Below are 15,081 nucleotides of genomic sequence, written 5' to 3'. Positions count from 1 at the left end.
TGCTGAAGATTTGCTCAAGGTACCAGGAGCAGTATGTCTGCTCCTCATGGATCACAAGTAGTACAACAAAAATGATTTATCTGCTGGATCCAGCTGCTTCTGTCTGCTTTTAACTGTTGTATTCCCCGGAGCTCTTGAAAGGCCCACCAAGCAGCACTCTCATTAAATGCTACAAATGGATCCTCACTTACAGATTATATTTGGGGATTCCTCTCCGAATGCTAATGACTCAGGCAACCTCACATCTCATCACACTTATAACAGAATCTGGTGCAATGATTCACAATGATTCACGGGGTGGCACAGTGGCTTAGTGGTTAGCATTGCTGCTTCACAGTACCAGGGAACTGGGTTTGATTCCAGTCTCAGTCAACTGAGGGGTGACCTTATAGTGGGTGGCACGGTGGCACAGTGGTTAGCAGTGTGCTGTCTCACAGTGCCAGAGACCCGGGTTCAATTCCCACCTCAGGAGACTGATTGTGTGGAGTTTGCACATTCTCCCCATGTCTGTGTGGGTTTCCTCCGGGTGCTCCAGTTTCCTCCCACAGTCACAAAGATGTGCAGGTTAGGTGAATTGGCCATGCTAAATTGCCCGTAGTGTTAGGAGAAGGGGTAAATTTAGGGGAAGGGTCTGGGTGGGTGGTGGGTCAGTGTGGACTTGTTGGGCCGAAGGGCCTGTTTCCACACTGTAAGTAATCTAATTCTGCTGACTTAAGCCTCTCCCATAGATACCCCTATCCTTGGACTCTTCCCATGCCTGTCATGGTAGGTTCAAAATGTTGCTAGTTCTTTGTCCAGTTCAGGCACTTAACAAAAAGACTCATCTATGAAATGTGAGCATTTGTTTTCAGCCATTACATTCATGGATGAAAAATCAAGGGCTCACCAGTGTCTGCAATATAATACAGCCTAGTGAATAAAACTCGCTGTGGAAGAAATATTTTGTAAAATGTCCCTAAAGTTTGTAAATATCAACAAATAATAGTGTTTGAAAAAGTCCCATTATGCAAATACTCCTTAGTTATCCTGAAGGAATGGGTCATTCTGATAGTCAATTTATCAACAGCATGACTTTAACACTAATATTATTTCAATTTACAAAAAGGAAAGTTCACATTTCAATGTTTGTAGATCACAACCCAGTGTAACTGGATTGCAAGCATATTTTATTGAAAAAAAATGCATTCTGAACAGTGAGAACAAACTTTCAATCCTAATCTGAAGCAGTAAGGAAATTGTAGACACAATCTTCCCAGCTCCTGATGTAGGCAATGGTAAGTCAGTTGAGAAGATATAGTTAAATTGCAGCAATTAGACACACAAAGTCCAGAAAAATAAAGTCAGATGCTGAATCCAAAGTTTGCATGGTGAGGTAAGATTCTTGCTAGTGCGCAGGGAGAAGTTTATTTGTATGCCTTTCTATGCACTTAGACCCTAATGTCACCTCATTGATAGGCAGTTTCTGAGAAACTAAATAGTGACAATTTCAACAAAAAAATCAGGGTAGGTACCTGGCAGCTCCAGCTTACAATTTCCTCCTCTGGGCCTTCATCTTGAACAGACAGACAGGAGGTTGGAATAACACAGCAAGCCAGGCAGCATCAGGAAGTGAGAAGTCAACATTTTGGGTGTAACTTGAACAACAGTTATCAATATCTATATTCCATGAGCAGGGGCCACACCCACCCATTCATTCATGATGTTATTGGAAACATACCAACATCATTACATCTTTGACCTACTTACAATACTGTTCTCCACTTCAACGCCACACCTAGGAGCACACTGTCACCCAGCATTCCCACTATGCCACTTGGAGCATGCCAATCAGTGTGCTGACACATTCACAATGTCATGTGCAGACTTCAGAATCTGTGCACTGAAAGTAAATTAAAGGACATAATGCTGCCATCTTTCATTGTAATACCGCACAGAGAAAACCCCCATCATGTCAATTGAATCAGAGTGCATCTCAGGGTCCCACGTTTCCTCTTTTAATGCTCACTTACTTTGCATCTATTTGGATGCTCACAGGACCTCTGCCTTGCAATTCCTTGTCTTTTTGTGTAGAGCCCCCTTCAGAACTTGACTCAGGACTTCTCTCTTGCTTACTGTTTAGCACAGATATAAAGCTCGGCAACTTGTCATGGTTAACACTAATTGATCCCGGGTTCAATTCCAGCCTTGGGCAACTCTCTATGTGAAGTTTGCATATTCTCCTCATGTCTGTACAGGTTTCCTCCAGGTGCTCCGGTTTACTCCCACAATCCAAAGATGTGCAGGTTTGATGAATTGGCTATGCTAAATTGCCCATAGTATTTAGGGATGTGTTAGTTAGGGATAAATGTAGAAGTGTGGAGGAATGGGTTTGCATGGGATACTCTTTGGAGGGTTAGTTGGAACTTGGGCTGAAGAGCCTGCTTCCACACTATAGGGATTCTATGATAACTATAGCATCCTGCACTTGAAATGCATGTAGTGACCAACCAGGTGGAACACAAATTGTGGCCAAAGCAATCTTAACTAAATCACTGGTCATTATCAATTGTCAGTGATCATCTCTGTGAATCAAACGTTATAAGTGACAGAAGAAGTGTCACGCATGAGCCACAACTCACAAAAGTACTTTGCGATCTCACAGATAGCCCAATGACACAGAATTGATTTCCTTTTCCGGTGAGTTGCAATGATTCATCGACATTCTCTAATATACAATGATGTCTTTCTTGGGTAGTATAGGGGATAGGGAAGGGATCAAGGTATCAGTAATCCTACTGTACTTACAATCTCCTACTGAATCTGCAGAGCATGGCTTGTGCTGAATCCATCCAAATAATATCTCCCATATCAGAATTCCATGTTGAGGCATTCCATAGCCATCTTTATGGATTTCTCCATGTACCACTAAAAGGATGACCATGCTAAACTGTCATTTATTTGTGTTGTGAATGTCAAATACTCATATTACTCGGGATCAGGTTTAGAGGGATATGGGCCAAGTGCTGGCAAATGGGACTAGATTAATTTAGGATAACTGGTCAGCATGGACAAGTTGGATCAAAGGTCTGTTTCCATGCTGTACATCTCTATGACTCTATGAGTCTATCTGTTCTATTTCTAATATTTCCCACACAGGTTCATTAGAATTGTGATCAATGAAGCAAGCCACCGTGGGAGTTATCATCACTATGGCCACTGTGCTACGATCATGCATTGACTGTAAATTTGTTGTTGCTTTCTTGAAAATTGTCAATGTCTGTTCCCAGAAGCAAATGCAGATTATTTTTGCTCATTTGTTTTCTTTGCTTTTGCTACTGTTGAATAAAAGTGAGTATTTTCAACAGTATGAAGGTTTTCCAGCGTGCAATGGTCCCATGTTGAAAAATGAGAAGACATTACGTGTATCAGGTATAATGGAAACAGCTGTGCTCCCTTACTAGGTTTCTAAGAATTATTGATGATAAGTATGGCTAAGCTTGTTCTCTCAATTACAGTGATGGTGGATTGGATGATTTAAAATAGTAATACATTTATGAATGTGAACTTTTGTTCACAATGAGCTTCTGGCACCTATGTACCCTCAGGAGTCTTTCTTTTTCGTTCCCCTCCCACTTTGTGAACTGTGAAGGCAGCTCCTGACCAAGTGCAAGACTGAGCTTTCAAAATGGCCTCAGCACTGGGAATCCTTGATGTCCCACAGTGAATAGAATCCTTACAGTATGGAAACATTCAGCCAATCAAGTCACATGACCCTCTGAAGAGCCTCATATCTAAACCTACCACCCCTTTTATTTAACTCCACATTTTCATGGTTAACCCACCTAGCTTGCAAATCCCTGGACATTATGGGCAATCCATCTCACCTACATATCTTTGGATTTTGGGAGAAAACTGAATCACCTGGAGGAAACCCACACATACACATGGGATGAAAATACGAACTCAACACAACCAGTCACCCAAGGGTGGAATTGAATCTGGGTCCATAGTGCTGTGAGGCAGCAGTGCTAGCCACTGAGACCCTGTGCCACCACATATGCTGAGTGCATGATAGCATGAGAATGGTGCCTTGGAGGAATAGTGCAAAGCTAATGAGGTAAGCTGTGGAGAATTGTATGAGAAAACTTGATACAGTTTACGGAGAGAAACTTTCCAGAAACTTCCCAAAATTGTCATGTAGCTGATCTTTCTTCAAGTGTGGCCGTTATGAGTGAGAGAGGCAGGCACTTACACAAACATCAATCACAAACCTTAAATGTGACTAGAACCAGCATGCTGACACCAAGTCATTTTAGTATTTTTTTGTATATATCTATGGAACAGGGCAACTGGTTCCATTAAAGACCTTCTTTGAAACACATATGCATAAGCAAAGTGATTCAGGGTGTACTGCAAAATAGTGGGCAATCTATGAGTCCTGATCTGCATTGTAATTGTTGTCAAACCCATTACATAGGAATAGTCAGAAAGTTGCATGTTCTAATAATAGGCTATAAAGTTTACTGGGAGAAAGTGAGGACTGCAGATGCTGGAGATCAGAGCTGAAAATGTGTTGCCGGAAAAGCACAGCAGGTCAGGCAGCATCCAAGGAGCAGGAGAATCGACGTTTCGGGCATGAGCCCTTCTTCAGGAATGAGTAAATATAAAGTTTACTAACTAATGGATCACATGGTCAGCAGTGCAGAACAGCATTTCATGCAATGTATCTTAGGTTCACTTAAATGCTATACTACAATATCAATCCCATAATTTAAAAAATATTAGGTGCATGCTCTGAGTTTGCAATGCCCTTTTGTGATGTTGGCTTTGACGCTGTTTTCACTGCGGCAGCACTTTGCAATAATGTTGTAATTTCAGGCAATGTATTGAAGCTTTGTAAGAGTAAGTGCGAACTTTGTTAATAATTATTGAAATCATGGAATCATAGACAAAAGGAAGCCATTTGAGCCTCTATTCCTGTCCCAACTTGTTGGATGCAATTAGTCTCATTTTCCAATCTTGCCCCACACTCTGGAATCTATTTCATAAACACTAGAAGCGGGAATAGGCTATTGGGCTCTTTGAACTTATTCTACCATTCAATATGATCATGATCTTCAACCTGAATGCCATATTTCTGATTTCTCTTCATAGCCCTTGATGCTTTAAACATCCAAAAGAATGTCTATCCTGCTCTTTAATGTATTTTTGAATATATTCTTTCTCATAGATTTAATTAATTTATTTGAATGTTACTGTTGAATGTGCTACCACATCCTTTCAGGTAGTGCCTTCCCGATCAGAAGAACTTGATACTGAATAAAAGCTCTCACCTCCTCTCAAGTTTCTTTTTGCAAACTATTTCTAAGCCGTATCTTTGTTTACTGATTCTCCTGCTTCTAATTTACACCATCAAATCTCTCTTACTTTTGTATAGCTTAATTAAATAGCCTTTTATTCTTCTTATCTTTGAGCAGGTCAGTTTCAACTTCTTCACATAATTTGAAGCCCTTCATCTCTGATATCATTCTGGTAAGTGCTTCTGCAAAGTTTTCAAGGTCTTGCTATCCTTCATGAAGTGTGTTGCTTAGAAATGAATGTAATACCTCAGCTGAGAATGAACCTGTGCTTTGCATAGATTTAGTATGCATTTTTGTTATCTACTTCCACCTATGAAACCACGGATCACTTAGACTTTAGAATTTCTCAATGAGGTTTTGTGACATAAAAGAACTGTCCACTCCAAAGTGGGAATTTTAGTTCACTGACCCGCTCACCGCCCCCTCCGTGGAAGGAGTTGCCACCTGCAGGAAGAATCAAACACAGCAGACCCTGACTAATGGCCGATATATTCACTCTGTCATGTTAAACAGGGAGGACGAAACCTTGGCCTTGGTAGCTCAATGACTCAGCCGGGTTCTCCCCAGCTCTTGATCAGCAGGAAAATTCATGTGGGTCTTGACAGGTGCTCCCACTGTTTATGTATTATTCCACCAACCCTCCTCAGCACATGCTGCCTTCTGCCCTGATGATAGAGCTTTTTTTTATTCGTTTAATGGTTGTGGGCATGGTGGCTAGGCCAGCAGTTATTGTCCATCCCTAATTGCCCAGGGGACAGTGAAGAATTAACCACATTGCTGTGGGTCTGGAGTCCAGACCAAGTAATGGTGGCAGGTTTCCTTCCTTAAAGGACATTTGTTAAACCAATGGGCTTTTATGATAATTAACTGTAGTCACATAGTCACCATTAAGCCAGCTCTCTGTTCCACATTTTGTCTTTTGCCGATTCAATTGAAACACTCTATGCTGGGCTCTCACTTGCTCCAAGACACAGAGGATGTCAGATCTCAGGGAAAGGGAACAAACAGACAGGCTCTAGCCTAGCACAGGGAAGCAGGCAAGATAGGCTTATTAGTTGTGCAAGGGCATTCGTTTGGGTATATATAGCAATGTCCATGTTGTTATGTATCTGTTTATTGCAATAAATTAAATATATTGTTTTAAATCTTCATTGCTTTATTATCTGCTTTGTTGAACAATATGGACAGTAGCCTGCTGGAGAGTGACATAATTTGTGTTGAAAATGAGAACACAATGTGAATTTGTTACAAGAACACAATAGTTAGGCTATTTGGTCTCTCGAACTTGCTCCACCATCCAATAATATCATGGCTGTTGTGATTGTAATCTTCCCTCCACTTTGCTATCTGGACTCCAACACTCTTAAATCTAATTTGATAAAAAGAAATCAATGAAACTCTGTCACGAATATATTCAATGATTCCAGGCTCTACTGATCTCTAGGGATGAGAAATCCATTGGCAACCAATCTTTGGAGGAAAATTCAAAATTCTCCCAACCTCAATCTTAAATGTAAAGCCATTAATTTTTAAACTGTAAGCCACAGTTCTAAATTCTTTCAGAAAGAGAAACATCCTTTCACTATTCACTGTATCAGTTCCTTGAGGAGCTGATATGTTTCAATAAGAGCATCTTTCATTCAACTAAACTTCTTTCTTCATAAGCTAACCCCTTCATCCCAGGAGTCAGTCGTGAACTTTTTCCGAAAGACTACAAATGCAATTATATCCTTTCTGCTTTAAGGAGAGGAAAACTCTACACAATATTCAGTTTAATTAAGGCCCTGTACAACTGCAGCAACACTTCCCTACTTTTCTACTTGACCCCTTTTACAATAAAGGTTGATATTTCATTTGCATTCCTAATCACTTACTGAACCTGCATACTTATTTGTTGCAATTCATATACCATGGTAGCCACATCCCTCTGTAACATAGAGCCCTGAAGTATCTCCTCATTCAGATAATATACTGTTTTTTTCTTATTTTGTTTTTTTTATTTCAAAAATATACTTTATTCATATATATTTAATCTGTACAATTGGTAGTAGGCACTGGCTGCACCATTCCTGGAAACACTGCAATACCAGGCTCATACATGGAGGGGACAGAGCAAGCCCTTAAGCCATCTCCCTGCTCCAAAAATCCATTTAATACAAACACTCCCACGTTCAGGAGATATCAGCGATTAAACTGATAAGAACAGAATTTTTTTTTTATTTCAAAAATATACTTTATTCATAAAATAATTTGATGATCTGTACAATTGGTCATGCCATACATATGTAAACATGTACATACAGAGATCAGAATTTATCATTTTTATACAGGTCTGTACATTTTTCAATCATATGCCCATATGATTAGCTGAGGTGTCAGCAGAGCCCAAATGACTGCATGGGCCCCCTGTTCTTCGTTAGGCAGGCAGATGTTACACAGTGGTCTTTCCCCACCGCGCCTTGGCAGCAGCTGCCCCAAGCTTCAGCGCGTCCCTCAACACGTAGTCCTGGACCATGGAATGTGCCAGTCTGCAACACTCAGTCGGGGTCAACTCCTTCAGCTGGAAGATCAGCAGGTTTCAGACCACCCAGAGAGCGTCCTTCACCGAGTTGATGATCCTCCAGGCACAGTTGATGTTTGTCTTGGTTTGCGTCCCGGGGAACAGGCCGTAGAGCATGGAGTCCCGCATCACGGCGCTGCTCGGGACGAACCTCGACAAACACCACTGCATTCCTCTCCAGACTTCCTCTGCATAGGCACATTCCAGAAGGAGGTGTGTGACAGTCTCGTCCCCCCCACAGCCGCTTCGAGGGCAGCGTGCAGTGCGGCTGAGAGTCCGGGCGTGCATAAAGGATCTCACAGACAGAGCCCTTCTCACCACCAGCCAAGCCATGTCTTGGTGCTTGTTGAAAAGTTCTGGCGATGAGGCATTCTGCCAAATGGCTTTGACAGTCTGCTCAGGGAACCGCTCGATAGGATCTGCCCTCTCCTTTTCCCGAAGGGTCTCAAGGACACTACGTGCTGACCACTTCCTGATGGACTTGTGGTCAAAGGTGTTTTTCTTTATAAACTGTCCAACTACTCGGAGCGTTCCGCGGCAACGAGGCCAGGCCCATCCTTCGCAACACTAGGGACAGGTAGAACCTCAGTACGTAGTGACACTTGGTGTTTGCGTACCGGGGATCCACGCACAGCTTGATGCAGCCACACACAAAGGTGGCCATCAGGGTGAGGGTGGCATTGGGTGTATTTTTTCCCCCGTTGCCCAGATCTTTGTACAGTGAGTCCCTTCGGACCCGGTCCATCTTTGACCTCCATATAAACTGGAAGATGGCCCGGGTGACTGCAGTGGCACAGGTTCTGGGAATAGGCCAGACCTGTGCCATGTATAATAGCAATGACAGTGCCTTACACCTGATGACCAGGTTTTTTCCCGCGATGGAGAGTGACCGTAGCTTCCATCTGCCCAGTTTCTGCCTCACTTTGCTGATACGCTCCTCCCAAGACTTGGCGCACGCCCCAGCCCCTCCGAACCAAATACCCAGCACCTTCAGGTTATTTTGTTATTCTACCGAAGTGAACAAGTTCAAGTTTTCCTGCATTATGTCCCATTTACCAAAATTTTGTTGCCTCACCAAACTTATCTCTATCCCTTTATGTATGTTCAATGTTTTCTTGATAACTAATTTTCCTCTCTATCTTAGAGCCATTAGCAAATTTAGCTACCACAAACTTGGTCCTTTATCCAAGTCATTAATATGGTTTGAAACTTTGCCATTTTTTTGTCTAAATGTTTTAGGCATTGTCTCCTCCACTAAGATAACTCACAGCATTGAATGCAAATCAGTTCAGTAAGAGCTGATACGGCAAGAAATTCACCTCTGTGTTGCCGATTAGGTGCCTTACACTGATGTGTTGTTACCAGAACCATCAGATGAGGCCTACTGCAGAGCATCTCCAATGGTTAGAGGGAAAATTATATTTTTTTTCTTGTAAGATGGGGATCAAGGGACAAAGGGATGGTTGAAAGCAAGGGCAAGGCTTCCTTTCACCATCAATCACGTCTCTAATTGCCCCTCGGTTGAGATAATTGGAGATGTCCACCCCACCCCCCCAAATTCATTTGGCATATTGCCCTGATTTTACAGTTGGGAAACTAGTCACTGCCAGAGAGACAGGTAATCATGGAGCTTGAGGTATTTTTTAGTCAAGCTGTTCAGGGATTTTATTACACCTTTCTAAGGTAGGTGGGACTTGAGCCCCTGGTCCATAGGTAGTGATACTTCTAGTGAACCACAAGAGTTAATCATGGAGGTAGGTGGCTGAGACTCGAAACAGCATTAAATTGATTACTTAAATGCCTTAATTGTTGTAAGTCTATAAAGTTTCCTACAATCATTTCATTGCAACATGAGAAATTGTATTTAACTTACAACATATTTGCAAGTGCTAAGTCTATTTTTTTATCTTAAGTTATTTTCATTGGAGTTAGCAGATGGCTGGTATCCAGCTTGAAACCCCTGCTGGGCAGAAATATTCACTGCATTAACAGTACGAGGGTATTGAGTATGCCTGAGCTGGGTAGGGTTTGCACATTAAGTGGTGGAAGGGTACACTTTGGAGAACTTACTCTCTTGTAGCCGTAATTGTACATCTTGTGAGCAATTTTAAAAGAACATTGTTGTTCCAAAGATGTCTTTTTTCCCTGTAATCGATCGGAGGCAAAACTGGAACTTAATAAATACTTGCACATGTAAAAAAAGTAAAGCTTTCCTCAAACCTTCTCACCCAATATTTCATTATTGATGTGGTCGAAGGAGGTGAGTTTCTCTCCAGTGCTGATTCACTCAATTAGTTCACCTTCTCACCACTTCTCTTGGCCCCTCCAGTGAGGGGGACATTTTACCCATGGATTGTAAATTATTGAAGCTGCAGCACTGATTCCTATGGCATTCCACTAATAACAGCTTGCCAACTCAAAGACGACCTTTTATATCAACTCTCTATTTCTTATTAGCTAACCCATCTTCTATCTATGCTCATTTCCAACAGCACAGTGGCTCAGTGATTGGCACTGCAGCCTCACAGCACTAGGGACCTGGGTTTGATTGAACCCTTGGGCAACTGTCTATGTGGAGTTTTCATATTCTCCCAGTATCTGTGTGGGTTTTCTCCTGATATGTTCTGCCCTTATTCTGTAGTAACCTTTGAAGTGGCACCTTATAGCATGCCTTTTGGTACACCACATCTACAGATTTCCCCTTTACCCACTTGCTTGTTACTTCATTAAAGAACTCTAAAGAAGAAATTAAGGATGATTTCCCTTTCACAAAACCATGTTGATTCTGCCTGATTGTGTGAACGCACGGTGTGGGTAAACTTTTGACTGTCAGAGTAATTTATTTTGAGTTAGAAGGGTAAGTCAGCTGAAAGGTTTTATTTCTGCATAACTAAAAAGCCCCGTGCAATTAGATTAGCAGGATACCTCAGACCAAGACTTGCTGCCTGATGTGTGCCAACTTTAGAACATCTTGAGAACTGGTAAAGCTCTTGGTGAAGACAAAAAGTTATTAAATCTTGCAGTAGAATACTTCCAGGTCGCTCACAGGCATATCTGTCACATTAAGTCAGTTTGTGGTTCTTTATAATAAGTAAATGATTGACCAGGACATGTATTATCAATTTATCCAATGGAAGAGAGTTGATAGCTGAACATGAAAGATTTTGATCATTTTAATTTTAGGGCACTATGTTGATTTGAAATAACATTTTATGATTTTGCCACGGTTACCTATTTAACGGTTTTACTTGAATTGCTGCTTGTGCGACAATTAACAGTTAAAGCAGCTGCATGCAAAACTGGGCTTAAATGTTTTGGAGAGGTTGGGTTAAGCAATTGTATATCTGTTTTAATTACACTGGGTGCAGTTTGAGGTATGTTTATTAATTTCAAATGAATAACTGAAAAGCTTGAACTTGAGCAGCTTGAACTGACTGTCACAACAATGACTAAACATGAATATGTATTTTGAAAAAGTCTTAGTTTGCTATGTCAATTAACTGTTTCCATAGAACAAAAAAAAGTGTTTGAAAGGACATCCTGATATTCTGGTAGAAACATTTGTTCTTAATTATTTGATATTCCTGGTAGTAGGAGGCAAATGGTTTATGAAAATTGGCATTACTAATAAAATTAATGTAACATTGTTTGCACAACTTCTCTGTATTTTAAAAAAAATTGTCATTTGTTTGCATGTTGAAATGTCAGTTTCATTGGGGCTGAGAGATACATATGGACGTATGTTTAACCTCCATGACTCCAGTTACTGAGGTGGGGTGACATCTGTTGACAGGCTATGGAATTAGGGTGTAAGAATTCGAAATTCAGTTTTACGTTACACAGGTGTATCATTGCTTCTGTCGGAAATTGCTTCTGAGGCAAGGTTCAATGTAAAACATTTCTGAGGCAGAAGCAGAAAGACATTGCCTGAGCTGGCCATGTTCACAGAGGTTATTGGCCTTGAAGAATTAGAAAGAAACAACGTGTTGTCTTCATTGCTTGATTAATTATTTATTATAACCTGCTCAATAAATTCTACTTGATAAATTGTTATTCATACCTTGTGAGGTTAAATACAGCTCAGTACTCCATTTCAGTGGTGGACTCTCCCTCTCCCTCTTTATGGGCATTTAAGCGGGCATTGGATAGGTATATGGAGGATAGTGGGTTAGTATAGGTTAGGTGGGCTTGGATCGGCGCAACATCGAGGGCCAAAGGGCCTGTACTGAGCTGTATTCTTCTATGTTCTATGTTCTATGTTCTATATTGTAAATTAAGAATTTGGAAATACAGTTTTTAAGTAAAAGCATCCTGTACCTCAAAACCACCAAAACCTGCAGGGAGGTAAGAGATCCATTACCAACTGATGATATCCTAAGAATCCAAGGCATTGCATCTATGTAACCACAGATGTCCACATAACGACTGCATATATTCATCAGAAGACATGTTCAAATGTTTGCTGATCATAGATATGATCTTCCTTTTACAAAGGTTCATGGTGCCTACATTGATAACAAGGGGTAGAACCATTTTTATGGAATCCCCAAAGTGTGCAAACAGGCCCATCACCCCAACAAGTACACACCAACCCTCCTAACAGCAACCAACCAGACATATTCTCCTACCCTATTACTCTACATTCACCCCTGACTAATGCACCACACCTACGCATCCCTGAACACTATGGGCAATTTAGCATGACCAATTCACTTAATCTGCACATCTTTGGATTGTGGGAGGAAACTGGAGCACCTAGAGGAAACCTATGCAGACACTGGGAGAATGTGCCAACTCCATACAGACAGTCACCCAAGACTGGAATCAAACCCTGATCCCTGGCGCTGTGAGGCAGCAGTGCTAACCACTGAGACACCATGCCGCCCATCTTATGTGGCCCATGGTGTGTTTTGTGGCACAGTCAGGCAAGACGTTCAGCAAGAACCAAGTTTCTCACTCGGCTGCAGTGAGTTGCCAATTAAAGTGAATTATCACTTGTTAAATGCCAAACTAATACCTCAGTTCAGCTCATTAATATGTATCTTCCCACCTCACTGAAGATGCGGATCCAGCTTGACATTGGGAATTCAAATGCTGTCACTGGCGACTTTAGCATGCTGCTGACTGTGAGGAGCCTTCATGTTGTTCAGCATCAAACAGCATCTCAGGGCATGATCCAGGACCACCAGCACCATGAACTCCTAATCATCAATACTGACTGCGGACTTTGATAATCCTTCATGACTATCAAGACACCTCCCCGATCCAATTGAATGATACTGAGGAAGCACATTGCAGGGTGCAACAGTAACTAGTTTTGAAAGTCCCCAACAGGTACGTGTTACATGAAAGGTGAGGCAACCAACTCATGGTATGGACTACGCTGTATCTCAGGGCTGCTTCCTTCGCACTCACTGACTAACACCTCACAGTACACGCTCACAGCTTCCCTGGCATGCCTTGGAAGGAGACAAGGGATCTGTCCAACTGCAGACCAGGGAGTGACCAATAGTCTGTCCTGCAAGGCTAGCACCAGCAGACAGGGGAATCATGTATATCAGTTAGTTGTAACTCCAGAGTACAGTGTTGAAGGTGTGAAGCAGTTTATGAGTTGGTCCGAGAGCAGGCATGATGATGTTGTGAGGCTGGAGGTTTGCAGATGCAGAGTATGGAGGAAGATGGTGTCCATGGGGTGTTTTGTTCTGCATAAGAAGCAGAGCTGTTATGGCTGCAGCTGCCAAGTACCAGTCAGGAATTTGCACCATCCAGTTTCTCAATGGAGGAATGGAGAATTGGAAATGGCGTATAAATAGGGCATGTTGGGGCTCTAATGAAATGGAAATAAGATAGTCCTCTCTCAAGGGCAGGATTCTGAAATCACCATTTATGTTTTGGATGGAATATCAGAAAATGTTTCTCAACATCAAGAATCTGATAGTTTTTCAATCTTATGATATTTTGTCATCATTTTCACCATCATTCTCAACACTTGGGTCGGGGATGGAGGGGTTGGGCACGGGGGGGGGGGGGGAGCAGTGTGTGTGGGGCGAATCCCACCAATAATCATTTAAGTCCAGTACATGACTTTCCTCACTAGTAGAATACCATCAGGTGTGATGTTATTGAACTCATGTTCTGCAACTGAATCTGAAGCAGATTCAATAGTTTGAATGGTATTTTGAGTGCTATGAAGAATAATGTGTTTCAAATGATGATTTGCAACCACACTTAGTGCTTATTGATTCTTTCTCTCCATCACAACAAATGGCTGGATGTCAGAAGGGGTCATTTGCTTTCTGACTTGACCCTTAAGTATTCTATCATTTAACTTTCATGGCATAGCTCTAAATTTCATATTTTGCTTTGCACTTACTTCAATTCAATTATTCTGCACATTCTCATATAGGCTAATCTGACTATATTAGTTCTGCAGAATAGCTCATATATCTTGAGAAGATCACGATGATTGACGCTGTGGTTGTTTGACATTAAAAAAGAACTTTGAATTTGTGATCTACCATGCAGTCAATTTTTGGGAAACACAGCTTTTCCCACCATGTCGTTTGGTTCTGTGACTGTCCTGGTGTTTTATCTCGAGTGTTTTATCGACAATATAATCCCTCAAACATTTCAGATTGACTAACATCTGTTGTGCAACACAAGGTCAGATGTGGTTGTAAAGGTGAGCTTAATTTGCATGTTCTGAAGATTTGTTAATGGGTGAGAAATTTTGTTTGCAGATACTTGTTTGCTCATACCATTCCAGTATTAATTCCGTACTGTTATACATAGTTGCAATGCCTCGTCATGTTTCAGTTTTCTCAACTTTGCCACTGCATTTAGTGGTTAAGAAGTTGGTAATTTTTTTCTTCAAGACATATATTGCAAACGAACTTTGAATTTATGCTCACTGGGTTGAGGAAACATGCTCTTGTTTGAATGTCCAATGTTCTACTCAAGCAGGTGGTGTGTTATTATGAGGTAAAGATTAATGGGAAGGCAGAGCATTGGGAAACCTTTAAAAGAGGACAACTAAAACAGCAATAAGGGGGAGATGATGAAATATGAGGGTAAGCCAGCCAGAACATAAAAGCAGATTATAGGGTTTTTCTTTAAGATACATGAAAGGAATGGGGAGGCGATGGCCTGGTGGTATTATCACTGGCCTGTTAATCCAAGGAC

At 41.4% G+C, this 15,081-nt stretch overlaps 1 protein-coding gene and 1 pseudogene across 2 annotated transcripts in view; both read right to left on the bottom strand.

The window, feature by feature from the left end:
• The window catches only part of tmem244 (transmembrane protein 244), a 94,862-nt gene that overhangs the window by 39,787 nt on the left and 39,994 nt on the right, over positions 1-15,081 (bottom strand). The gene's annotated exons all lie outside the window — the stretch shown is intronic.
• On the bottom strand, positions 7,393-7,570 carry LOC122548706 (U2 spliceosomal RNA; annotated as a pseudogene).

Source organism: Chiloscyllium plagiosum, unplaced genomic scaffold, assembly GCF_037043375.1.
Source record: "Chiloscyllium plagiosum isolate Xiang-an unplaced genomic scaffold, Cpla_swu_hap1 HiC_scaffold_3, whole genome shotgun sequence".
Lineage (NCBI taxonomy): Eukaryota > Metazoa > Chordata > Chondrichthyes > Orectolobiformes > Hemiscylliidae > Chiloscyllium > Chiloscyllium plagiosum.
This window is presented reverse-complemented; position numbering and strand designations above follow the sequence as displayed.